Here is a 27,925-nt window from a genome sequence, read left to right as displayed (position 1 = left end):
CCCTGTGTGACGTTTTCGCGGAAAATATTTTTTTCCACGGTTTTTTTTTTCCTTTTTTTTCCTCAAGTTCCGAGTTATTAAAGAGAAGTCAATTGCGTTTATTTTACTTTTTTTTTTCGTTTGTACCCTAAAACGAAGGCCGAATGAGGGTGCCTTCGATCAGGTAAGCCGAACTTTATATAAATTAATTCATTACACACATACAGAGTAATGTAACTGCATGCCAAATGATTTTACCTATTTTGACTCTGTTGTTGTATATAAAACAATTAACTGTGTGTTTTAATAAATACAGTATAAATTGTTAAGCACCGTTACAACGAACTACACAAATTAAAAATTATCATTAGAAAGGGTAATTATAAGAAATTATTCATGTTATAATAATGGATATTTAAATTATAAACATGTAGGTTATATTTGATTCTCGTTATTTGTGCGGTGAGGTAATTTTGCACGCAGGTTTTTGTCAGCCGGATCAATAAGGAACATTGATCCTACACATAGTGGCATTGTAGCTTTTGATAATGTAGTTACTAAATATAGTTTTGTCGGGATTAAATTATCTAAAAAAGTAATTTATTAAATTATAAATTTTACAGTGTTTTGCTTTAACTTCATTACGTAATAACTTACTGATATTATTTTTAAACCGATTTTCCATAAATACAGAATATTTTAAATATAATTAATACATGTTGTATACTTACTAATGAATGCAATGTAGAATTATAAGTACTTAAGACACAGTTAACTTTTTCATTATTAATGAAATATTGAAATTATGTTGAAGATCAATAAAACTGTGGCAAGCTCTATTTTTCTGTTTATGTATACGGCTTCCAATTTTAATGATCAGAATAAATTAATCCTTATGTATAAAAATAAATTTAAATGCAAGTAAACACTACAGGAATGGGGATTTATTATGTAGATTATTTACATGTACTCTGCAGGTTATAGACAGTTTTCAAAGTCTAGATAATAAAAATCAATGCAGAGAAAAACAAAATTTAATTTTTAAATCTATTCTGTTTAAGCATTTTTAATCTTGCAATCATTAAAACAATATTTAAGTCTGTTCCTTAATTCAATAATTCCATTTTAATATTGAATTATCTTTCTTTTTTTTAGTCATGTTCGAAGCTATAATTTTTAAAAATTTGAACAAGTTTAACACTTATAAATTAAATAAACAAAATTTCTTTGGATTTATTGACTTTTCTAAGCCATTATTTTATATATATTTTTAATTAATATCGATCGGTTAATGTTTTTAACTAATCGATACATATTCCTTGTTTATCGTATAGACCTATTAACCTAATATGTCAAAACTACTTCAAGAATGTAAAATCAATATTTTAACTTCGATCCATTAATATAGAAATGGAAAAAAAATTTTTCATTATATAAAATATATAAAAAATAGTTTCCTTAGCCCATTTAATAGCCCATTCTTAAATAGTTTTCAAGCTTGTAATGGTTTTAATCGATTCATTTAGAATAAATTAATTTTTTTTTCTTTCGTTTCTTTCATTTAACTTTTTTAAATAGAAGTAAAGTCCAGGATTCAGAATTAGAATAACTGAAAATAATAATTTTAATTTTTTTTTATTGAAGTTTTTTTTTTTATTCTATTTTGAACTCGATTATAAGAGGAAGATTAATTAAGTGAAATGCAATGGTCAAAAATTTCGTATCAAAATAAATTGTTTAATTTATCGGAGAAAAAAATTTAAATTAACATGAATAAAGCAACGTAGATATTAAAAGCTGATCCAGAATAATTTATTTAGAGTAAAACCTGTCTAAAACGGAAACCTGCCTAAACGGGAAAAATTCTTGGGAACACAGCGATTTTCTTCGTTTAAAAAAAAAACAAAAAAAAACACTTGTTTAAAATGGAAACCTGCCAAATAGGAAAAACATCCGATACTGTACGAGTCCGGCTTACATAGGTTTCACTGTACTTACAATGAAAATCGGATTTTTCTAATTAAGAAAACATCGGGATTCATTGATCCTATTAAGCAATTTTCCTAAAAAACACAAAAAAAAATTGTTTTTATTTCATTATTTATATAAAATATGTACACGAAACATGAATGTCATTTGCTTATTTCATCTTTCATATATTAAAAAAAAAAAAAAATCGATTTTGAAAATGGAGATGACATCATTTCCATTTCATCTCCATTTCTCCCAACGCTATTCATTATAAAAGTTTGATATAAATTTATATATTTACAGTAATAGGATGATATTTTTTAACTTCGAATCAGTGATGAGATTCTTAAAAAACTAAACCAGATGGTATTTTTAGTAACTCTGAAACAATAGCATTTCATTTTATTCGAATCGATCTGAGTATCTTCCGTTAAATAATATACGTCATTTAGCATTGTTTAGTTTACGTAATAATTTAAATTACTGATTATTTTAATAATTTCTAAATAAATTTAATCATATCTTGGATTACCATAACAACGTTGTTATTAGACTTTACTGCCATTCTTTATTCCTTGGTAATCTTAAGATCGCCCGAACAAATGGTCCGATTTTCCTGAAAATTTCTAGAAAAATTTCTCCCTAATACATAAAGCTTACTGCAAAGTTTCAGAAATTTTGGACAAAATACACGGGAGTTATTAAGCTTCAAAGTGGGCGACAAAAAAAACTGTGGACCTCATAGATATTCACACAAACATCCGAACATACAGAAAAGTCCCTAGTTTTTATGCATTTCCCGACGTTTCAAGGTCCCTTGAGGCCAAAAATGTAAAAATCTTGGGGTCATTTTTGACCGATCGCCATGCTTTCCCCTCTGTTATATATTAGCGGGAAAGTAAAAAAGTACATTAAGAAGGGTTTTATAATAATAAGAATAATAATATAATATAAATATTCAATGTTAACATGTTTTGTTTTATAATGAAAAGAAGAAAGTATAATAATACATATATTTTCAGTCTTGTTTTTGTTTTTTTTTTTTCTTTTTTGTATACCTATAAAAATCCGTCTGGACAAAAACTTTACATTCCAAAAAAGGAAATACCCGGATAAAAGAGAACGTATCTCTTTTCCCCGGGTAAAAGAATGATCTTATTTTAAAATAAACTTTTAAAATTTTAAGTAAAATTGACGTAAACATGTTTTTGTTGATATTTAAACACTTACAGCAATTTTACATTATCTTTCCTTGTAGAATGCCAAAAGGGCAACATGACTAGAAATTATTTCTTAAAATTGCAATATTCTTTTTAAGTTTTTCTTTATATATATATATATATATATAATGTTGTTAATTAATTATATTAATTTTACATTTGATAATTTACTAAAATTAGTATATTTATTTTAATAAATAATTTATATATAATATGAATTTAATTTGCATTACAAATTTAATTTTGTTTTATTCATAAACATGGATAAAAATGGGATTTAAATAATATATTTGTTTTCTTAAATTTTTATTTATTTCATATAAAAAGAATTTATATCTTATATTTAATCGATATATAATTAATTTATAAAATTTGCTTTTTTTAAATGCTTAATTGATGATAAATCTTTACAGTTTCACGTATAATAAGCATACAGTATTTATTAAATTTATTCATTATATAACTACAGTAAAACCTATCCAAAACGGAACCTTAATACAACGGAAACTTGCGTAAACGGGAAAAATATTCGGTACCGTACGAGTCCGGTTTACATGGGTTTTATTCTATTTGCATATTTTATATGTAATTTTATAAAGACTATAAATTAACATTTAATAAATGATTTTTATGTTAATTGAGTTTTATTTTGTTTTAAAAAAATATATTTATTTTATAAATAATAATGATAAACCTTTACAGTTTTACTTATACAGATATAAGCATATACTCGCTGTAAAACTATGCAGATACAGTTATACGGCGAGTATATTTATTAAGTTTATTCGTTATATAATCATATACAGTAAAACCTGTTTAAAACGGAACCTTAATAAAACGAAAACCTGCTTAAATAGGAAAAATTCTTAAAAAAAAAAAAACAGCGATTTTCTGTGTTGAAAACGGAAACCCACTAACCCGGAAAAAATGTTCGAGTCCGGTTTACACAGGTTTTACCGTATGTGTATAAATTAACATTTAATAAATTGCTATTTAAAAAAAAATACATAACAATCGAATTTTATTTTGTAAAAAAATAATATTTATTTTATAAATTTCTCATTTTCTATGCATCATTAATTACAAAATCGATAATTATGACCTTGAAATGAACAAACAAATTTTATATAACATAAAAGTTTTCTTAAAAAAGACACTAAATATAAATCTCCCAAAGTCTGAATGAAGATTGAAAACATTCCAAGTGTTTCCTTTTCTTTCCCCCCCCTTTTTATTTTTCTTCGTCTCGCTTCTAGTTTCTATTCCATTTCTTACAATTCATTGAAGAGAAGAGTTACTATTGGCTAACTGCCAATTGTCCAACAGATTTCTTTCTGCCGACTGAATTCTCTGATTTTAATAGTTGCAGATACTAAGAAAAATTGCACGTTATGTACGTGAACATCCGCAGAGGGGAGAAAACGGGGCACTTGGGATTGAGTAATAAATCCTACAATTATAATCGTAAAAGTGATTAAGATATGTACGGTAAAACCTGACTAAGAGGAAAAAATTATTCGGAAAGGAGCGATTTTCTAAGTTAAAGAAACCTGTTTAGAACGGAATCCCTGCTAAACCGGTACCGTGCGATTCCGGTTTATACAGAATATACTGTAATCTTACATCTTCGACCATAGGACACTTTGATGCAGTACTGTATTCTATAATCTACTCGTGGAGAAAAACCCCCAAAATTAAGTAATTAAATAAAAATTTATTGATGTAATTATTTGTCTCCCCTCCTGGAAAATTTTCTTCGGACGCCCGTTGAACGAGAGGGAAAATCCCCACATTATATAGAATTAACAGAGGATGTAATGTAAAATATATTCTACACATATACTGGTACAGTGAAACCTATGTAAACCGACTTCGTAACGTACCGAATATTTTTTCTGTTTGGCAGGTTTCCGTTTTGAACAGGTGTATTTTAACACAGAAAATTGCTCCTTTCCTAATAATTTTTTTTCCGTTTAATCAGGTTTCCGTTTTATTAAGGTTCCGTTTTGGACAGGTTTTACTGTATACAAATAGCTACGGTAATTAAAAATTTTCAATTTTCATATACTCTACACTCTACTAGATTTAATAGGCAGAAAAACTCAAATTCTTAAATAATTAATAATATTTAATTAATATATTATTATTAATTATTTCAGTTTTTCCGTCCATTCTAACTAGTAACGTATTTAGGCCTATGTATTTATTATATAATTAAATATTTATTTATATAATATACAGTAAAACCTGTTCAAAACGGAAACCCGCTAAACCTGAAAAAATATTCGATACCATGCGAATCTGGTTTATACGGGTTTTACTGTATTTGGTACTGTGCGATTCCGGTTTACACAGGTTCTACAGTATATAATAATAATAATAATATAAAATATACTAGACAAATTAGCTATCGTTATGTACAGTACCGCACTAGCTTGAAAGAACGGAAAAAAAAAACATCGAAATTTTGAAAGAATTAAGGGCAGAAATAATATAAAATAAATTTATTTTGATTTCTTTAAAGTTATTTTTAGAACATTTAAAAAAAAATATTCCTTAATCTATAAATATTTTACTTTATAAAAGAAACTTTTAACATTTTTCATAAAGTAATCGATTTTTTAAAACAATTTTATGAATTATACAAAACTTATTTCTTTCGTAACACGAATTGAATTGTATGTTAAATTTTTATAAATTTAAATTAATAAATTTATTCTGTGTGGAATTTTTTTTATTGACAAATTATTACAATATAGAATTAATCATTACAAAAAGTAAGACGTATTAGTTTCAGATATTATCGTCAGATGGCAGTGAAATGTAATTTAATTTTGGTGTGAAATGACCATTTTAGAAGTGTTTAGAACTATATTTTATTTTTGTTGAATATAAAATTGTATATAAACAAAACAAACAAACAAAACAATATGTATAATATTAATTCTATGTAAAATATAAGTAAAATGTATGTCACGTAAGTCATATATTGAAATTTCATTGATCCGAATTAATTAGGACTGTGTTTACGTCGAACAAATAAAGATCTGGATAAGAAAAATCGTAAAATAGTTTTTCTTTATTCGTTACATCATTTTTTTTCCTCTTCTTATTACTATTCATTTATGACTTTTTGTTAAATTTTTTTCCATTAAAATTGCTAATATCGAGTACATTTTTATATTTAATCATTACTAGAACTCCTTAACTAATGTTTAAGAATATTTACATGAATATACAGTTTATTATTTTAAAGAATAAACTCTATTCAAATGGCCTGTACAGTAGACATGAGTAAGGTTTCGTACAAAATAATATATAAATGTTAAATTATCCAGTAATTATATATGTTCTTATATTTTATAAACATAAAAACATTAAAATCAATTTTTTTTTTAATTAAAATTACTCTTTTAGGGGGATTGTAGCGCTTTAGCTGCTTAATCCACTCCAGTGTAAGCGGCGACATCCCTTTAACAAATTGATTGAACAAAACTCTTATTAACAAAAAATTATTTCTTATAAAATCCTCAGAAATATATATTTTTTAATATTTTTTATTGGAAAAGTTTCACTTTATTTATTTATTTTTTATCCTCCATTTTTTATTAAATCACAAAATGTTTGGCATAGACTTAATAATTTCTTACTTTTAACCAAATATATATAATTTCCCCCTTCAAAACTGTGTTAGGAAATATATAAATAATTATGGTTACATAATAAAAAACAAATAAATAATTTTATTGAATTTAAATAGATTTTAAATGATGAAATAAGTGAATATCAATAGTTGAAATTCGATAATTTTAAATCTGGAGTTACGACAGGTGAACGTCGATATCATCGATCTCCATAAAGATATATTTTACCAAAATAAATTTATTGCTTCGAAATATAGACTAAAATCTCATAAATTTTTTTAAAATATTTTTTTACAAGTTAAAAACATTAAATTCTGCTTATTTTTTTTCAAATACAAGAAACCTTAAAATTTTCCTATTTAAAACATTGTTAATACTAATTATTATACTTCGAACATTTTTATAATTATATAAATATAATAAAAAATGTAAAAAATTGATTTAAAATAAAAATCCGTTAGAAAGTTCGTTTTTTTTCATTTCAAATTTTTAAACGATCCAATCACAGATTTCGATCTATAATTGAAAAAGATCGATGTAGGTCAATTCTCGCCCTTGCCACTAGAGTCGTTGCAATCGGTACCTTAGTAACGTTGAGAAACATTTGACAGGTATACAGTTCTTCCTCGCGGACGTTTTCTGCAACTGATCTTTTCCTCAGGTAAGAATTAGAATATGTATATATATATATATAAGAAAAATAATAAGAAAAATTATTTTTTAAATTTTAAATTTTTATTAAAATTATATATTTATATTAAGAAGTAATAAACAACGAATTTCTCAATTGACAGATCTCTATGGAGAATTCATATTCTCCGCTTTTTTATATGATTGGACCGAATACTTCCTCTTCCTGAATTAGAAATTCTTTACGCGGAATTTTTCGCGTATTTTATCGCGGAATTTTCAAATTTTCGAGTAGAATTACATATTATTAATATTCAAATACACAATGCGATAAACTTATACGATTAAAAATATATACTGTATTTAAAGTTGAAAAATTGATAAAATTTCGTATATTTTTGATAAATAAAATAATTTACCTTATAATTCGGCTCGAAAATAATGCAACTTATGTAAATGGTTTGGCGTAAACTTGATTGGAATCGATTTTTATTATTTAAATTACATGAAGTTAAAGAAAACTTTAATAAAAGAAGCACAGAAATCATCATCAATTTACATCATTATTTAAATTTAAATTAATAAAAATAATCAAGTTTAATCAACAAAATTATTGTTAATTATTATTAAAAAATATCAATAAAATTAAAATATTTTAATGTCATTTGAAATTATTTTTTTATATGTCAAATATTAATTTTTTAAAATATTTTTTTAATAATTATTCAATGCTATTATGGGTTTATAAAATAATTTGTTACTGTAGTCTAATGTTTATATATATATATATATATATATATATATATATATTATGAAAGAATTAAATTTTTTTCATAATTTTCTTATATAAAATGCTTTTATTAATTTTCTTTACCTTAATTAGGTATTTTTTAAATAATTTAATATATATTTTAACTTTATTATGAAATGCTGCTGTTTAAAAATTAATGTAAGGTTTTATATATATTATGACTGAATAAAAGCTTAATTTTATTATAAATTGCTATTATATTTATATAATAAATTTCTTAATAATTAAATTAAATACTCAATTTCGTTAATATCATTAGTAATAATTAATATAAATATTTATATAATATTATATTTATATAATATAAATATAAAATTTAAAATATTTTAATAAAATACATTAATTATTTTATTTAAAAAAATGAAAGTTTATAAATGTAATTGTAATATAATCAATCTCAATTTTTAAAAAATTTAATTAATTTAGATTGAAACTAATGTAATGAATTGATGTCACACAGAACATTGCAAGTTAGTATATTGACAAGAGATATAATTTACAATAAAAAGTTGAATATCTCCTGCCAATATATTAATTTGTAATTTAAGGAATGTAACTTTTCTTTTATTTTTTATAAATAAAGTTCTGTAATTGAATTCATTTTTATTATTTGGGTAACTTAAATTGTATTATTAAATAAGTAAACATTTTTATTCATTAGATTATGTGAAGTAAATTTGGTTTATTTGTGATTTTGGAATAAATAAGAGGGAAATCTAATTTTGTTATCTCATTTATTTAAAAACATCTAGAAAATTTCACAATTTTATTTACTGATTATAGACTGTACTGTATAATTTATTATTTTTTAATTTATTATATAATTGTGAAAATAAATTTTAAACATAACATTTTTGATTACAGAAGATTTGTTTGAAGATCTTGATCAGATCAAAAACTTGCTAAGATCAAAATCTTTGATCTTTGAATGAAATAAATTTGATCTAGATTTACATACAGATCTAAATTAATTTTGATCACGTGTATTTGATCCAGATTTGATCAAACTTTTAAAAAAAATTAATTTTTTTGGAATTTTATACACAGTTTAATCGAATTACGATGCTATGAACTGAATCTCTACTTTAATATTCTTGAATTAAAATAAATTTTTATTCATTTTTAAAAAGTATTTCTAAATTATAGATTCTCCAGTTTACCACAATAACGTTGTTACGTACAGTTCTTGCAACATTTTATATTAGAAATATAAAATTAGAGTTTGTTATTATGTAAGATATCTTGAGAATTATTACCTAATTAATCTTACATTTACATACGGTTTGAATAATTAAATATAAAATTTCTAGACTTTTATGTAAGAGTCACTTAAGTACATATTAAAAATTAATTTTACTCATTCTTTATGAATTTCTGTAAGGGAAAAATTGCTAATTAAAAACTGAAATCAGAATTTTTTCATTTAGGTTATTTTTTTATTTTATAAGTAGTTTGTTTTCTACTTTATCATTAAATATGATATAAAAGAAAGTAGCATATATTTTATGAGAGATCTGCGTATAAAAATTTCTCTTTAAGAAGAGATACGAGAATGAAAATACAAAATAATTGTTACAAGAAACCACAGAATTTTCCTTTGTCGTTTTTTACAATATGGTAGCCCGGCTCATAAAGGTTTCCAATTTCAAAAACTAACAACCTAAAACTATACTTCGTCTCAAGAGATTTTCAATCTATTTCCTAAAACAAGAATGTATCCATCTGACGGCATCCAACTTCATCTTATGTACTTCGAGATTTTCAAGAGGAAAATAAAAAGAAAAGGAAGAAAGTTTGTTTTTCTTCAACTTCCTACTGAAGAAATCGATGTGCACTTTATATTTTTGTTCTTCAAAGTAAGAACATTTACCTATAATTCTCAATTTAAGGCAATTTAAAATGGAATTTATTTTTAATACTAAGATAAATAATAAAAAGTTAGAATAAATTATCAATAATATCCAAAATTGCCTAAAGAAAAGTAAAAAATTATCTTAAATATAATTCCTGAGAGAAGAGTGGAGGAAATTTTTTTTATTGTTTCAGAAATGATTTTTCATGTATAATATTGAAATTAATTTAATTTAATTTTAAAAAATCAACAAGCACAAATCAAATCTGGAACTTATCTACGAGAAAAGTAAATTGTTCGGAGATTATGCAGAGAATAGCACTGAAGAAATGTGGAAGAAATACAGTTATTGGCAAAAGAAGTTAGATAGAAGTTAGGATGTTTTTGTGCAACAACAGTACAATTTAAAAGAACCTTTAATGCCTCGCAGGACCTCTTCTTGCCTAGATACATGCAATGATGCCGTCGAGTATGGATGGAGGCATACAAACACCTTACCATAGATGTTGCAACTGCCGCTCCAGATCATCTCTCCCGAAGGACTGACGGCCTGAACAACGGCCTGGCCACGTGTAGTTTTTCGAATTTTCTTCAATGTGTGTAACATTTAAATAGAGGTCAGTTTCCGACAGAAACTCCTCCTTCCCACTGCAAATCGCCCATGTGTTACGTTGACGTATTCCATCAAACGAAAACGCACAGGCTTGCATGGTATTCGACGATCTTCAAACAACAAATACACTGAAAATTTGCAAATGAGCCTCTGGGACATCTTTTATAGGATACTGGGTAGCGATTATAAGGAACTCTGGTGACATTATTTGACATATCTACAACCATTTATGTATGTGCTTAAGACGTAGCTGCATGCCAATCGGATAATTCTATCTGTTCGAAATGTACAGTAGCCTGCAAGTAAAATTAAGTCCAGGCCTTCCATTTAGTTTATATGTGTTCGCCCTTGTGGAATATTGTCCTTTTTAATCTTAAAACTAATTTAATAACTATATCTATGTTAAAAGAAAGTATCCTAAAAGACCAACACACACACGAAACAAGCATAAAATTCAGAATTTTATTTTGACTTGGCATTGTAAAGGGGCATTATATTTATTCTTCGTTCTTCTTCAGTGCTATTCTCCATACAGATTTTACAATTTCCATACATCTTCGAAGAATTTTTCTCTCTGATAACGATTGATACTTCTTTTAAATAATCTGATTACGGAATATTATCCTTTTATTCATTTTTTAATCTTAATAATTTACCGATTCCCGTTATCTATGTTGAAAAATAAAATTATTTCGATGCTTGTGAATTGAATTGTAGTTAACGATTTGCATATTTTAATATGTAACAAATTAACTGATCGTAAAAATTTATTTTGTTACATAGAAATTTAAAGTATTGGAATATTTTTGAATGACAAGCTGTTAGAAAGTGGTATTAAAATGTATGTTGTATTAATGATTTTAAGATTGAGGCTGATGAAAATATAAAATTGATGTAACGATTTTTAAAATCTTTCCATTTAATAGCTGTAAAGATAAGGCAATATAGTAGATTCTTTATATACAGTGAAAAATTTACTCGGTCCTTGCTATTCTTTATGTATATGAAGTGCCACGTGCCAAGCTTCATGAGGGCCCAGGCAAGTTCGAATTAGTGTGCCCCTTGTACAGTGTTGACTTCAGATATATTTCTTCGGGGAATTTTTGGGGAAAATATTTTTTTTTATAAATGATTGAATAATCGGTTTGGGCCCAGACAATTTCCTTTTCGCCCATAGGATAACGCACCACAGTGTATAGTACATAGTGAATTCTTGATATGGTGAATGATTTAGCTCAGTTCTTCGAACGTTCACTATATCGAAAGTCTTCTGTTTACTGTGTATACATTTAGGTTTAATTTAATTTTCCGAAGTATTTTAAACATTTTTAAAAAGAAAAAAATACTTAATTTCTTGTATTTATTAAAAATATTAAGCTCAAAGCATTTTTTTTTTTTTTTATTTTATAAATCAGAAGAAATTTCTATTATTTAACTCTTTTTATTTATCATTTTATAAATTTCTAGTAAAATAATTTTATTTAGGTTTTTTAATTGATTTATACAGATCGCTTGAAAAGTAAATTATCTTTAAAATATTTCGCTTGTTTTTAAATCCTACTCGTGACGCAAAGTAATTATAAATTATATAAACCAAATTAGTCATAAATCTACTTGTAACTTTTAGAATAAAGTTCTCTTACCGCTACATTATCAGCATACAATTAATTTGTGTTGTATTTGTAAATTTAAAGCATATAATATTCAGTAATTAAAGGGTGCCAACCGGTAACCGAGTGAATAAAACCACTTGGTCGTGGGTTCGCCCCTCAACAAAGGACTGGCCATGTAGAGTTTTCCAGTTTTCTTCGCGTTAGTAACATCTAAATAGGGGCCAGTTTATCATAGGAAGTGCTCCCGGGAGACATCCTCCTCGGCAGATCGCCCATGAATCATATTGCCGTAAACAAATAAATCTGCAATTAAAAGATTTGTATTAAGCATATTCTGTTTTGGTGTTTGAATCCATATTTTTCAACAAAAATCCTTATTAGTTGTAATAAAAATTTTAGTTTATAAAATATACAGTATACATATTGTATTTATAAATATTCATAAAATTTCGTTATTTAACTTACGCGAAATTTTATTTTGCTTTCCAGAGAAAAACGATTTGTATTTGGTACAAAGCATTTTTAGAACCAGAACAAAATAAAGAAAACGTGTCTAAATTCCAACTCACAGTAACATATACAAATTTAAGCATAAAATATCAATGCATAGTACTGTATGATAACATCGTCACGAATTTGTCATAGAATATGTCACGACCGTAGGCCACGCACTTTCGTCGTGACAAATGTTGACCAATCATAGCGCGAATTGACTATACTTTTGTTTATCCTGATTGTATTAAAAAGAAATTCGCATCCTGGATTTCCTAAGGAATCGCTCGCTCGCATTTGATCTCTGGTTCCCAGAGCAGATAAAATTGAATATTTGCGTATAACTCGGGAACTATTCCACAGATTTAAGAGGTAAAGGGTTGTTAAATACAGTCAGATACTTCGATTTAGTGCCACAACTAGTTCATCTCTGAAGTTGGCACTAAATCAAGTATGGTGCTGAATGAAGTTACTTGAACATTAAGAATTACTTGTAGTAGTAGTAACACATTCTTTCTAATGAGAAATCTTACATTTGGTAATTCACACGTACTGAAGGATTCCCTATTTAAAGTATAGGCTATAACGAATGTTTTAGTTCCAAAATTATCGATTTTGACCTTTTGAAGAAACGATATAAACTTTTACATCATAATAATTGAGTTCGGGTGGGGAAAATTACGATAAAATTAATACGTCCTTGATTTGAAGATGATATTTACTACTCACTGGAAATAATAATTCACATTGACCACTCTTCAAGTTTGGATGTTAAAACGGCAATACTGCACTATCCAGACATTATCCAAAATATTAATACAACATTGATTGTCACAGCATTACCACCAACCAATTTTCCGCTCTTAAAATTATTAAATATGATTTAAGAGCTTCAGTGAATGCTGACTTAATAGAAGTGATTTTTTTGTAAAGAGTAATTCAGTTTATAACAGAGATGAAAAATAATAAATTAATCAACATGGCAAAATAAGCAACCTTATTTTTACCAGTTTAAATATTATATTTCTCATTCTTGACTTAGTTTAATGTATCTGTTTACTTATATATTACCCAATATACTCGTATATTATGTACTGTACAACATTTTTATTAAACTAATTTGTATAAGAATGTATTTACTATTTTTATTCATACACGCTTACCAAATACCAATGCCATCATCAAACAAGTCAATAAATGTGAACTTATATATTCAGTAAATGTGTCAAATTTTAATGTTTAATTAATTTTTTAAAATCATTTTATTTTGTATTTTTTTAAAAATAATCAGAATCGTCGTCATTATTACTTTCCCGGCTGTTATACAGTAAGGCCTATAACAAAGGAAAAGAATGACGATCAGTCAAAAAATGACTTTCTCAGATTTTTACTCTTTTGGACTCGGGAAGCCTCGAACGGTGAGAAGTGCAAACGGATGTTAGAATGTGTACCAACGGATTTAGTTCAACCATTCTCAAGCTTAATAACTCTTGTGTTAAATCATCCGACTCCGATTCAAAATCGTGCCTCCCATACAGTCTAACATTCGTACACCTACAGAAAAAAAAAAAACCGAATCTTTTGCATATCTCGACATTTCGAGGTGCCCTGAGTCCAAAAATGCAAAAATTTGGGGTGGGATCATTTTTTGAACGATCGCTACACTTTTCCTCTGCTATATAGGCCTATAACAACAGAAAAGTAAAAATTATCCTATTGACTCATAACTTAGAGCAGTGGTTCTTAACCTTTTTATACTCGCGGCCCACCAAATATTTCATAATTTTTTTGTGATCCCCATTTTTTTTTAATAATAGTTTATATTTGTTAAAATATCTATAATAAATTGTTTTTTTATTATTGCTTTATTTTTTATATAATAAATGTAAATCATAACTTTATTATTTCATTATCTATTTAAATAACATTCAAACTTCACAATTAAACATGAAAACTCATTAATTTTTAACAAAAAATAAAATTAGAAACATCTCAATAAATCGATCAAAAGCCGATGCTAAAACTAAACTAAAACTAAAACACCCACAACTTGTCATAAAGATTTTGCATATCTTTTGCAAAAATATTTAAATTTTCAAAGCCTACTACTAAGCCTACTATTTTTCCTAATTATTTTTAAAATTCCAAGCATTAATAGTTTCTTAGAATTGCTTTGGAATAAAAGTAAATACTGGGGTGTAAGTAGCATATTTGCATTTATTTCTTCTGTACTAACAAAGTTGTATGTAGGAAGAAATAAAAAATAAATAAAAAACAACTAAATAGGAAAACTTTATCTTTCTTATTTCACTTTTCAATACGATATTCGGTTATACATCAATTTTCTCTTTATTATATTCTGAAGGAAATTTTGCATAATTTGGCGGCCCCCGGCAAACTTCTTATGGAACCCCAGGGGGCCGAGGCCCACTGTTAAGAATCACTGACTTAGAGGAATATTTTAGCTTTGGAATAAAAAGTTTCTACGTTCTATCTTTATTAGAATTATATCAAATATTTATTGATGCTAATATTCTGAGGTCACGTGATTACGTCCGAATTTTCGGGCCTACTTTGTTAACAAGTCCGCCCCTGGTCGGAGTCGGAGTCGTGTAAAAATCTACCGACTTTACAGCTCTGATTTCAACAGAATTCTCAACTTACACGTGTATCATTGACATTGAAATCAATGCGGACAAATCAAACCAAGAAAGCCCGACTGGAATTTACGTATGCAAGGTAAAACGAAATGGCTTTTTTGAAGATATACAGCGACATTTACTTTAAATCTAAATTATATTATGATTCAACAAAGTTTAAATAAATTGAGTACATAAATTTCCATAGAAGTTCTGTGTAGAGTATTATGGAATAGAGGAAATAGGCCTATTTATTTTCACTCACCTATTAATAAATTATTTCAATTTAAAAGATTGTAGCTATGTAAATAAAAGCTCTGTTCCAGAAAACATCCACAAATTCACTATTTTTAAATTTTAAAAGTCTAAATTATTGCCAAAAGTTTATCAAATTATTGATTGGCCCACCACTGGCTGAGTGAATGAAACTATTGAACACTGGTAATTAATTGATCGCGGGTACGTGCCTCACCAGCGTGGAGTTTTCCAAGTTTTCTTCATGTGTCTAACACCTAAATAGAGGTTAGTATCCCTATAGAAATTCTCCCGGGAGACATCCGCCTTGGCAGATTGCCCATGTGTTACGTTGCCTTATTTCATCAAACCAACCGATCAACTAACCAAATCATTGATTAATATTTTTTTTTTTTTATCGCTTAAGCTCGGTTGTTTCGATTTATTTCTGAAAATTTTGACATTCCCATGAAAATTATAAATGTTATGAACAAAATTCTCTTCAACAGAATAAACACTTTATTTTATTTAATTACAAATATCATTTTATAGATAAGTATTTTTTATATGAAGATATTCTGAAATCAACAGCGCTTGCAGGGTTTTCTCTCAAGTGGGGAAAAAAAAAGTGTACAATTTATCAATAGATCAACTATAGTACGAGCACCGAAAGAGTAGACATGAGTCAGCATGAGCTGGAAGGGTCTATGTCAGATGAAAGGGATGGAAGGAGACATGTGGCTACACTCTTGGGAGTTGACACAGGGATCTGATCTCTTTCAGCTGTTTTGTTTCTTATATTTCTAAAGCCGTCTTTATCGTAATTTTATTGTTTTATTTTTTATAAATTTTATGTACTTCTAATTTTAACGTTACCCACCACATCACGTCTCCTTTCACTCCTTTCATCTAAAATAGATCCTTCCAGTTTAGGCTGACTCATGTTTACTCTTTCGCTGCGCGCACTATAGTAAGATCATCTATTGGAAGTGGACCGTAATGATTTCAGTTTAACGACTGTTACTTGCTTTACTCCTTTTCTGCAATGGCTGAGGAGGTTAAGTGCTCTGGAGGATCGGGATCGAATCCGGGTGAGCAATTCCTCGGGAATTTTTTACGTGCAGTAGTATTGGGCCCGTTTCTCACCATCTGGTCGCTCTCATTGTAGACCTGGATATGATTTAAAAGACTGTCTTAGTCAGGGGCGCGTTATAGCTTCTTGGGGGCAGACAAATTTGAATTAGGGGGCCCGTGTACAGTTTCGACTTCAGTGATATTCTACGAGGGAAATATTTTCTTATTTTGGTCAGTGGCGTAGCTAGGGGGGTGCGGTAGGTGCGGTCCGCACCGGACCCCTGGAAAATGATAGGCCCATGGGGGCCCCAAAATCACGAAAAAAAGATCCGAAAAACTTTTTCGGGGGCCCACAAATCTGGTTCCGCACCGGGCCCGGAGAATCCTAGCTACGCCACTGTTTGGGGTCTCCCGTTGGTGGGAGAAGGCAACTTCCCTTTTTACTCATAAGATAACGCTCCACTGCTCTTAGAGTCCATACAGTTAAAAAATAAAAGAAAAAGAAAGCCACTTTCTGTAAGCCCTGAAATTCAAGTGTTTTACAACTAATTATTTGTATTTTTCATACTTAAAACTACTTTTCTTGACGCTGTTATGAGAAAATAATATAATTAAATATTTTTTATAATTGAAAATTATAGATGTAACAACCTGGAAAATCTAATTATATCCTCCACTTTTTTTACGTTTTCGTGTAGCTGAGACACTTTTATATGATTGATTACAATGATAATAGTTATATAAGTTGTTGAAAATTATAGCGAAATAACGATCACAGTTATTAATGATTTCAGAAAAAATTTTAAAAATAATAATAAATTTTAAGACAATTCTCTCCGAAGTTTTGAATTTATCACTACGAACGACACAATTATTCTATTTAATTAACTCGAAACAACGTTAAAAAATCGCTGCATCCTCTTCGGTTATTTTTAATGAAATTTTAGAATGTAAAATTATTTTTTTGAAAGCAAAAGTACGAGTTATTTTACAAATTAATTCAAAATTACGCTATTGATTTTGATTTTTTTTTTTTTAATTAATCGATTTTATATTTTACATGCTCAGATTTTCTTCCTTTATAGATTTAGTTCGTTTACAAAATTATCAAAATATCTTGCGTGCCTACCAATGGCTGAGTGGATAAAACCACTGAACCATAGGCAACGTGGAATTTTCCTGGTTTTCTTCACGTTTGTGACAATCTAAACAGGGCCTGTTTCCCATCGAAAGTCCTCGCGGGAGGCATCCAGTGTCGAGTTGCCATATACAAACCAAACAAAACAAACACAAATATTTATTATTTAACATTAATTTTTATAATTTAATATTAATTTGTTTTCATTTAATAAGCTCAACTTTTACAATTACATATTTAAAAATAGTTTCAAATATATTTTTTTTCTTTCTGTTTATCAATAGAAAGTATAAATATTTTAATTTAAATCCGAAGAATATTCTTTTATCTCGTTAATTATAATATAAATATGATCTTGAATTACTAAAATATAATTAAATTAATAACATATGACAAAGTACAATCAGGCACGCACTTTTGTAATTATATATTTTTGTTTCCCTATTAAATTAATAAAAATAAAACTTCTATAAGATGAAATTGTTCATTAATTCTTACTTTATAATTAAGTTATTATATATCAGGTAAACACAGAAATTCAATTAATTAATTTTATTTAAAAAATAAATTGATAGATCAGTATATCTTAGAATTAGATAATGCTAATGATCAATAGCATGCCCAGGTATTAGGAATAGGTTTATACTAAATTACTTTCCCTGCTATTATATAACAGAGGGAAAGAATAGCTATTGGTAAAAAATAATACCCGAGACTTTTACATTTTTGGAGTCAGGGGACGTTCAAACATCGAGAAATGCAGAAAAAAGTTTGGGATTTTTCTGTATGTATGGATGTTTGTATATATATGGGGGCACGATTTTGTTCATTCACTTTGAAGCTTAATAACTCTTGTGCATTTTGTCAAAAATGTCTGAAAGAGTACAGGAAGCTTTGTATATTAGGGAGAAACGTTTCTAGAAATTTTCAGGCAAATCGGACCATTGGTTCGGGAGAGATGGCCTCCATCCTCTTAATATCTCCCGAATCAATCCGAAGACAAATGTAATGGTAACAATTATTAGGGATGAAAACAAGTAAAGAATGCCGGGAAAATCCAACAACAAGGTTTCCAGCGTTTTTTGATAAATTCGAAAGACATACAACAACAACAATATGATTCTGTGCATATTATATTTATTAATTATTAATTTTTGGTTAAGGGGGATGCACGCTTCCTCTGTCCCTCCCTGAATAAGCTTACGATGATAATTAAAGTGCATCTTGTAATTAGGTTACATGTGACTTCCCTGAAAATTGCTAATCTAACAAGAGAGGAAACTTAAACGTTGTAGTTTCTCGTTGTTTTCCACGCTTCACTAGAAACACTTTCAGAGTTTCTTGGAAAGCTCCAGAGCATGTTGTAGTCGTGTCTCCAACCCTTCACCACTTAGAAGTATCTTCTCGTATCTTAAGGAGGGTTTTGGATATTATTTTTTGTATTGTATACTTATTATTTAATTTTTTATAAGTTAATTAGTCAGAATGAGAAAATCATTTTTGTATCTTTCTTTTTTTTTACAGTTTGAAAAATACTAAAGATATTTTTACTCGGAAAATATAATATAAATGAATCCGAAAGTTTAATGTCACTTGAAAAAATTGTAAACTTATAAATTCTCACTGTCGTCCGACTGTTCGTCCGTCTGTCCTTCCTTAATCTCGAGAACAGTGTTGGGTGAAAGTCGAGACCAGATATGGAAAGCTTGGAGGCAGGAGTGCCCGATTAACTATATACGAATGATTTCAATTCAAAAATTTCTCCCAGAATGGAGTTACACAGGCATGACTGCTGTAATCAGGAAAAGTATACTGTACAGAGGCAACACTCTACTAATTTCAGATCGAGAGCATATATTTTAAATTAAACGAGCAATTATCTATTGTGACATCGTCACAATTCCGGGTTGCAATTTTTAATCATATTTTTAATAACTTTTTTAATTTAAAATATATGCTCTCCACCTCAAATTAGTAGTGTATTTCCCCTGTACATAATACTTTTCCGCTAGCGATAGAGTCATGCAGATCATCTATCTAACTCCTTTCAGGGGAAAATATAGTTAATCGGGGTCTCCTGCCCCTAATCTTTCCATATTTAGTTTCAGCTTTCATCCAACGCTGTTCTCGAGATTAAGGAAAGACAGACAGATGGACGACAGTAATTTATGTGTTTACAATTTTTTTTAATTACAGCCCAATAAATTAAAACTATAATTAAAAATCGCAGCCTGGCATTATGAATTTGTCACAATAGTTTTGCTCGTTTTTATTATAATATCAATATTTAAAATAGAAAAATCTTTTCTTTTCCTATATTTTTGTTCCTTTTTCAAATAACAAAAGGAATGATAAAATGTCATTTCTAGTTTTATTTTTACCGAAGTTTTTTCTTTCGATTTATGGTGTCCATTTGAATTACGTTATCATAATTTTTCTATATAAATTTTTTTCCTGATAACAGCTTGATATTAAAAGTCAATTTTTTTTAAAGATTTAGTTGATTATCTTATTTATTTAATACAGTAAAGCCTGTCTAAAACGGAAAGCGATGATGCTGGCTAGAGTTTTTCGTTTTGGCAGGTTTCTGTTTAAAAATTCTACTTATTCAGGTTATCTTATACAATCGATACTCGAAAAGTCATCTACTTCCGCGTTAGGCAGGTTTACCGGTTTATATTTTCGGTTTATAAACCAAGAACAATATAAACCTGAAACCTGTTTATCGTGGAAGCAGAATACATTTTTTGAGTATCTATTGCATAAGATAACCTGAGTAAAACGGGATTTTTAAACAGAAACTTGCCAAAACGGAAAATCCTAGCCAGTATTATATCGTTCCATTTTAGACAGGTTTTACTGTAAAACCTGTCTAAAACGGAACACGATTATAATGGCTAACGTTTTCCGTTTTGGCCGTAAAATTCAGTTTATGTTATGCAATTGATACTCAAAAAAGTATTCTGCTTCCATGATAGACGGGTTTTTGGTTTATATTATTCTCTGTTTATAAATCGAGATTTTCCATTTTATAGAGTATTCGTTTTAGACAGGTTTTACTGTATTAATAAAAATAATTACTCAATAAGTTAATTGTATGTCTTACTATATTTTTTTGTAATATAAAATTTAATTTATAAAATTATTATGAAAAATGTAGTAAATAGTACAATTAGCACGTTGAGTAATTTTTAGACAAGAAATTCTCCCAAAAAACTACACCTTTTTTGCTATATTTTTATATGACAAAAAGGTGTAACTTATAATTTTATTAATTGTATAGACAGCTTTCGTATTAGATATATTAAATTTCTTTTATTTATACAATAAAACCTTTCTAAAACGGAAATTTTCGGTTTATAAAATACTAATATAAACCGGAAACATGTCTAACGCGGAAGCAGAAGACTTTTCGGGTATCGATTGCATAAGATAACCTGACTAAATGGAATTTTTAAACAGAAACCTGCCAAAACGGAAAAATTCTTAGCAAGTAAAATCGCCTTCCCTTTCCGTTTTAGATAGGTTTTACTGTATAAATTTTTTAAAAATTACTCATAATAATTTTATATTATAAAAAAAATGTAGTAAGGAGTACAATTAGCATATTGTGTAATTGTTTTCTACATAAGAAATTTTTGCTTCGGGGAAAAAAAAATTGTATGACGAAAGAATTGGATAAAACAAAATATGATTGAAACTAGAAATGAAATGGTGAAATAAATTGAATAAAATCTAAAGATTCAATTCATATTGTTCACCTTTTGTTTAGAAAATCAGTAATTCATTTAAATTGGATTTCACAACATGCATTTACTCGATTAATGGTGCAGAGTATAAATCGAATTTTATTTTTCTATCGACTTCACTCTTCCACTTCTCTTCACTTCTCATTATTCGGATAGTTAAAATTTTGATAAAGTTAAAAATGAAAATTCAACATTTTCTTCTTATGTAAAATCTATTTATATATATATAGTTTTACTGTATGTATATATACAGTAAAACCTATTTAAAACAGAACGTGAATAAAAAAAATTCTGCCTAAAACGAAAAAAATTTTCGGAACGGAGCGATTTTCTATGTTAAAATAAGAAAGAACCGGTTTAAAACGAAAACCTGCCAAGCCGGAAAAATATTCGGTATACGGTACGATTTCCGTTTACACAGTGTTTACAGTAAATTTTCTATTCAAATATGTTTGAGATCCGATTCTTTCGGTTTAAATCTGTTAAAAGTAAAAATTTCCTCCTGTAAGTAAACGAAATAATTTTATTTTAAGGGCTACAATTTTCAAATTGAAAAACTATAGATTCCCACTGTCGTCCGTTCGTTACTGGAGAAAACTCGTTGCCCGATATGCTTGCTAGCTTATGAGGAACTAAACCAAGACATATCAGAACGTTCGTCCTTTCTTAATCTCGAGAACGGAGTTAGATGGATGAAAATCGAGACCAGATATGGAAAACTTAGGCGCCAGAAGCCCCTGTATACGAACTTCCAATCTTGGCCGGAAGTCACGTGATTTTTTATAATTAAAATATGATTTAAAATGGCAGCCCGTCATTGTGATGATGTCACAATAAGTAATTTTATTCTAAAGTAATTGAATTGCGTGGTTTGAAATAAAATCATATAAAAAAAGAAAAAATTATAAAGGTATCCATGGATCCCTTGGATTCATGGATGAATTCATAAATTCAGGGGTTTTAGGTCCATATGTTTCACCAGACTGCTAAAGTGGTTCGTGGTTTGGTATTATTCATATACGGCAACGCGACATATGGACGATCTGCCGAGGGAAGTGCCACCCTGGTGTTCTTTATGGGAAACTGGTCCCTGTTTAGATGTTACAAACGTGAAGAAAACTCGGAAAACTTTATATGGCCAGCTCGTTGACGAGGCACGAACCCACTACTAACTGTCAGTGTTCAGTGGTTTTCACCACTGAACACTGGCAGTTCAGTGATGATTCATCCGTCCGCTGGTGGGCGCTAAAGGAGTTCACGGGACCATAACTCAAAGGTAGAATTTCCTAGTGAAGAGATACAGGAGAGGAAAATATCAGTGTTGATACAGTTTAGAAATGTACGTGATTTTCTAAACTGGAAGGGCTTTAATCAAGGGCAACTTTTAATGGCACAAAAAAAAAGAAAAAAAAATGCAGAAACGAACTGCAGCCGGATAATTGAAAGCCAGATAATCAGGACTATGTTGATTTGTTGATTGTTTTTTACCCTAAATTTTATTTCCTCATACCCTTAAATTTTATTTAAAAATATAAGGAAAAAAGCAATAACTATAATAATAATAATAATAATAATAACAACAACAACAACAACAACAACAACAACAACAACTCTCCCGTGGTCACCACCTGGACGTGGTGGAGAGTCTAGTAATTTTACTGATCTATAGAGCAATGCAGGCTGGAGCACAAGCTCCTGGAAGGGACACCCTTGCCAGTGAGGTCTATGGGGAGAAATGAAGCTAAGAGTGACCACACACCCACATTCTGTGGAAATATGTATCGTGGTAGTAACTAGATTTAAATGTGATACCGGCTCGGACGTCGCCCGGGTTAACAAGGTCCGCGTTCGTGAGTTAGGCAGAGGCTCACGTTTGAAAAATAGGCCACAGTCTCCCTTGGTTACCGGTGGCGAAAGCAGCACCGGCCCAAGCATGGCTACTGCAATGCCCTCAACAGATGTGAGGAACCAACCTAGCCTTGGTGTTTCTGTGGTAATGCATCCACAGACCACAAAGGCTGGAAAACTACGCCAACGGATGAAATGGACAACGGAAATGAAGAAGTTTATCATCCGTACTTATTACACCATCACAAAACTCGAAACAAACATGACAGCATACAGACAACAACTACACCATAAATTCACACAACAATATCCTCACCTCACTGTTACTGAACAAAGAGTTGTTGATCAAAAAAGAACAATTATACACAACAACCTTATCCCACAAACAACACTTAAAGTTTTGCAACTTGAACACAAACTATATGGTGTATTTTCTCGGACACATGGCAAATTTCATCACTAAGTTTTCCTCAGTTGATACGTGTATTAAGTTTTGTACACGTTTCGGGCTGTTGACGCCCCTCTTCAGCCAACTTTAAATCACAGATTTTTGCAAACATAAAATTGTTTTAAAACCTCTCTGTACATTAATTAATTTTTTATCATCTAGTCGATCTTTTTCATCGAGGCCAGAGATTCTGTTGTACAAACGAATTCTTATTGGTTTTGTTGCGTATGACTCTATTCATTTACATAGTGATGTGGTAGATGGGCCACCTCGTGGCAATCTTCTGTTTATAGGCATTAATTTTTATTTTAATATTTTACATAAAAATAATTTACTTTTTAGTTTATATAGAAATAATTTACTTAGTTCCAATTTATAATATGCTGAGCCAATTTTCGTTTATTTTTATACTAAAGTTTTTATTTATACATTTCTTACTTTTTATAATTTCAATGCTTTCTTTAAACTTTCTTTTATATGTTTCTTTTTCTTTATGAAGGATTTCTACATTATCTTTATCTATTTTGCAACCGTTTAAAGTACAGTTCCGTTTTTCATGACCATTGTACTTTAAACGGTTGCAAAATAGATAAAGATAATGTAGAAATCCTTCACAAAGAAAAAGAAACATATAAAAGAAAGTTTAAAGAAAGCATTGAAATTATAAAAAATAAGAAATGTATAAATAAAAACTTTAGTATAAAAATAAACGAAAATTGGCTCAGCATATTATAAATTGGAACTAAGTAAATTATTTCTATATAAACTAAAAAGTAAATTATTTTTATGTAAAATATTAAAATAAAAATTAATGCCTATAAACAGAAGATTGCCACGAGGTGGCCCATCTACCACATCACTATGTAAATGAATAGAGTCATACGCAACAAAACCAATAAGAATTCGTTTGTACAACAGAATCTCTGGCCTCGATGAAAAAGATCGACTAGATGATAAAAAATTAATTAATGTACAGAGAGGTTTTAAAACAATTTTATGTTTGCAAAAATCTGTGATTTAAAGTTGGCTGAAGAGGGGCGTCAACAGCCCGAAACGTGTACAAAACTTAATACACGTATCAACTGAGGAAAACTTAGTGATGAAATTTGCCATGTGTCCGAGAAAATACACCATATAGTTTGTGTTCAAGTTGCAGAATAAGCACCGGCACGGTTTCATAAACACTAAAACACTTAAAGTTATCAAACAACAGGTTGCTGATCAAATACATCAAGAGACAGAAACATTTAACATTAATGAAGATCACGTAACCTGTCAGGATAATCCAGCAACAAGCACTGATTACAGCACACACACAACAACTACCACTATTGATATTACAAACACTTCCTCAGTCATCACTGATAACATAGATATAGATTTAGTTAATACGCTCTCACTTATATTTCAGGAAACACTCACTGAATATACAGACACAGATCCCACACAACGACCACGAATACCAAAAATCAACACGTCAAAGGAAGTAGAAAAAACACTAAATTATGTAAACACTCACTTACTACCACACTACGTTCATTCAATTTCTACACTCTCAGACATTCATACATTAGTTTATGCTGGGGCAGTCACAGTAGTGACACACCATGGACTGAAAGTACAATCACAGACAAATACACAGAAAACAAAATTCTATCACAAGCCTGCCTGGCAGAGACGAATAGGAACACAAATAAATGACATTAGACAGCAATTAGGCAGGCTGACACAATACACTAAAAACAACATAACACCTAAATTAAGGAAACAGCTCAAAAACATTTTCAAGAAAATAAAAACACACACAAAACATGAACATCACAACACACGCATTACAGAATACATTGATACACTAAAACAAAAACTTGCTGCCAAAGCACGTAGACTCAAACGATACAAAACATGTACACTACGAAAACAACAAAATAAATTATTTACAAACAATGAAAAACTGGACACATTACAATTGAATAGAAGCACATACATCACACTACAGAAGGCCACTATATTGAATACATGTCATATTGTGAGAAAATTCCTGAATACAGGCACGCACACTGATACACTACTTTAATTTCACCGGTGGCTGTGTACCATGCCTTGACTTTGGTCCGGCATGGTACACAGCCACCGGTGTTAACCGAGTATATCTCACTTAACCCAACATAATAATAATAATACACAATGCCATTTGGTTCTTTTATCCTTTCAAAAAGTGAAATTATTCTTTTTATGATCTGTTTCTATATTTCTAGCATTCTCACCAACAAGAAAAACAGAAGTTATTTTATTCGTAACCGAAAAGAAAAGGAAATTATTGATTATTCTTATCTATGTTCGTCTCTAGTGAATATATTGCTATTTTTCTTATTAGACAAAGTATTGAAGAAGTAAGAAATTTAATTATATTTCCTGATCATAAATATAACTGAATAATCAACGAAAAGTTTGTATAAAGTCATTATTAACGACAAGCTTGTGCATATGATCCGTTTCTAAATGATTAACTAACTACCTTTTTCATCATTAGATGAATAGTACGAAAAGTCACTGTAAAAAATAAATAAATGTATATGAAAGTTCATCTCACAAAGAAGATTTAGGTTTAAAAAATATTTTTATATTAAAAGAATGCTTGTTAACAATAATAATAAATAATGTTTTTTTATAATTCTAATTTGTTTTCGTAATTTCTGATTATTTTTTCTAATATAATTTCTATTTTTTTTCTAACTGCAATTATAAAAAAATCTTGTTCTAATGTATGATTAATTTTATGTTTGATAAGAAAAATTGCTTATTTTTCTCATTATTTACTAACCTATATTCATTTTGTAAATAAAAATAATTTTGTAATAAGTAAAATTAGACATTTAGTATATAAAATAACGATTGTTTTTATGAACTTTTAATGAAAATAACACGTAAAAATACGTATGTATTGTTCCTATTCTAATTCTATTCTGTAAAATAAATCTTTGAGGTGATTTTCAATTTAAAAATAGTATTAATTAAGGAGCAAACTACAATTTTTAATCATATTTTTAATTTATTTAATTTAAAATATATGCTCTCGATCTCAAATTAGTAGTGTCTTGCCCCTGAACAGTATATCATACTTTTCCTGATTACAGCAAAGTCATGCTGCGTAACTCCATTTTAGGGAAAATTTTTGAATTGAAATTCGTTGTATATAGGTAATCGGAGCCTTCTGCCTATAAGCTTTCCATATCTGTTCTTTACAATTGTCTGTCTGACACCTTTCTCGAGATTAAGGAAGGACAGACAGAGGGATGGCAGTGGGAATTTATAGATCTACACTTTATTTTGAAATTGCAGCCCAAATATTTTGTTCTGTTAGAAATCTGTTAGTTTTCTCTCAACACTTATGCATCCAATGAATTCTTGGATTACAGAAATATATTAAAACCTTTAAACGTGTATCATTATATTGGATATTTATTTTTTTACTTTGTGGTGCTCCAGGAATCTCCTATACATGAAATCGGAGCGAATAAAGATATAAGAAACTATAAGAAGACTCTAGGAGCACATATAAATTATACTTATACATGCTCCTAGACTAAGGAACATAAATACAGGTGGTATCAAAAGTCTTTGTGCAGTTCTAAACACCTTAATAACTTGTTTACATGTAAAATATTTACAATAAATACCACCCAAAAACTTAATTTTGAAGATTTTATGCAATACAGGCTTACTTTTAAACTCTTCAACATAAGTATCATCTTATGCAATACACTTCTTTTCTTTTGTGAAAAGGTGTGTCAGCTGTTGTTTGTGATTGCATAGATTGCATTTGTGATTCTAACTCAAACTATTAAAATAAAGAGGTTTTAGTGCATCGATAACTGTTCTGATATGTCTTAGTTTTGTTCCTCATAAGCTAGCAAGCATATCGGGCAAAGAGTTTTCTCCAGTAATTTCGATCTATAGCCAGGTCCTCTAC

The 27,925-nt window shown here is 28.8% G+C and overlaps 1 long non-coding RNA gene across 1 annotated transcript; it reads left to right on the top strand.

The window, feature by feature from the left end:
* Positions 1-28: 28 nt before the first annotated feature.
* On the top strand, positions 29-26,290 carry LOC136986912 (uncharacterized). Its single transcript, XR_010882553.1, has 3 exons — positions 29-163; positions 7,323-7,475; positions 26,211-26,290. It is a non-coding gene; the product is annotated as an uncharacterized lncRNA (long non-coding RNA).
* Positions 26,291-27,925: the final 1,635 nt, after the last annotated feature.

The sequence above is a fragment of the Centruroides vittatus genome, unplaced genomic scaffold (genome assembly GCF_030686945.1).
Source record: "Centruroides vittatus isolate TY-2023 unplaced genomic scaffold, ASM3068694v2 contig_1215, whole genome shotgun sequence".
Lineage (NCBI taxonomy): Eukaryota > Metazoa > Arthropoda > Arachnida > Scorpiones > Buthidae > Centruroides > Centruroides vittatus.
This window is presented reverse-complemented; position numbering and strand designations above follow the sequence as displayed.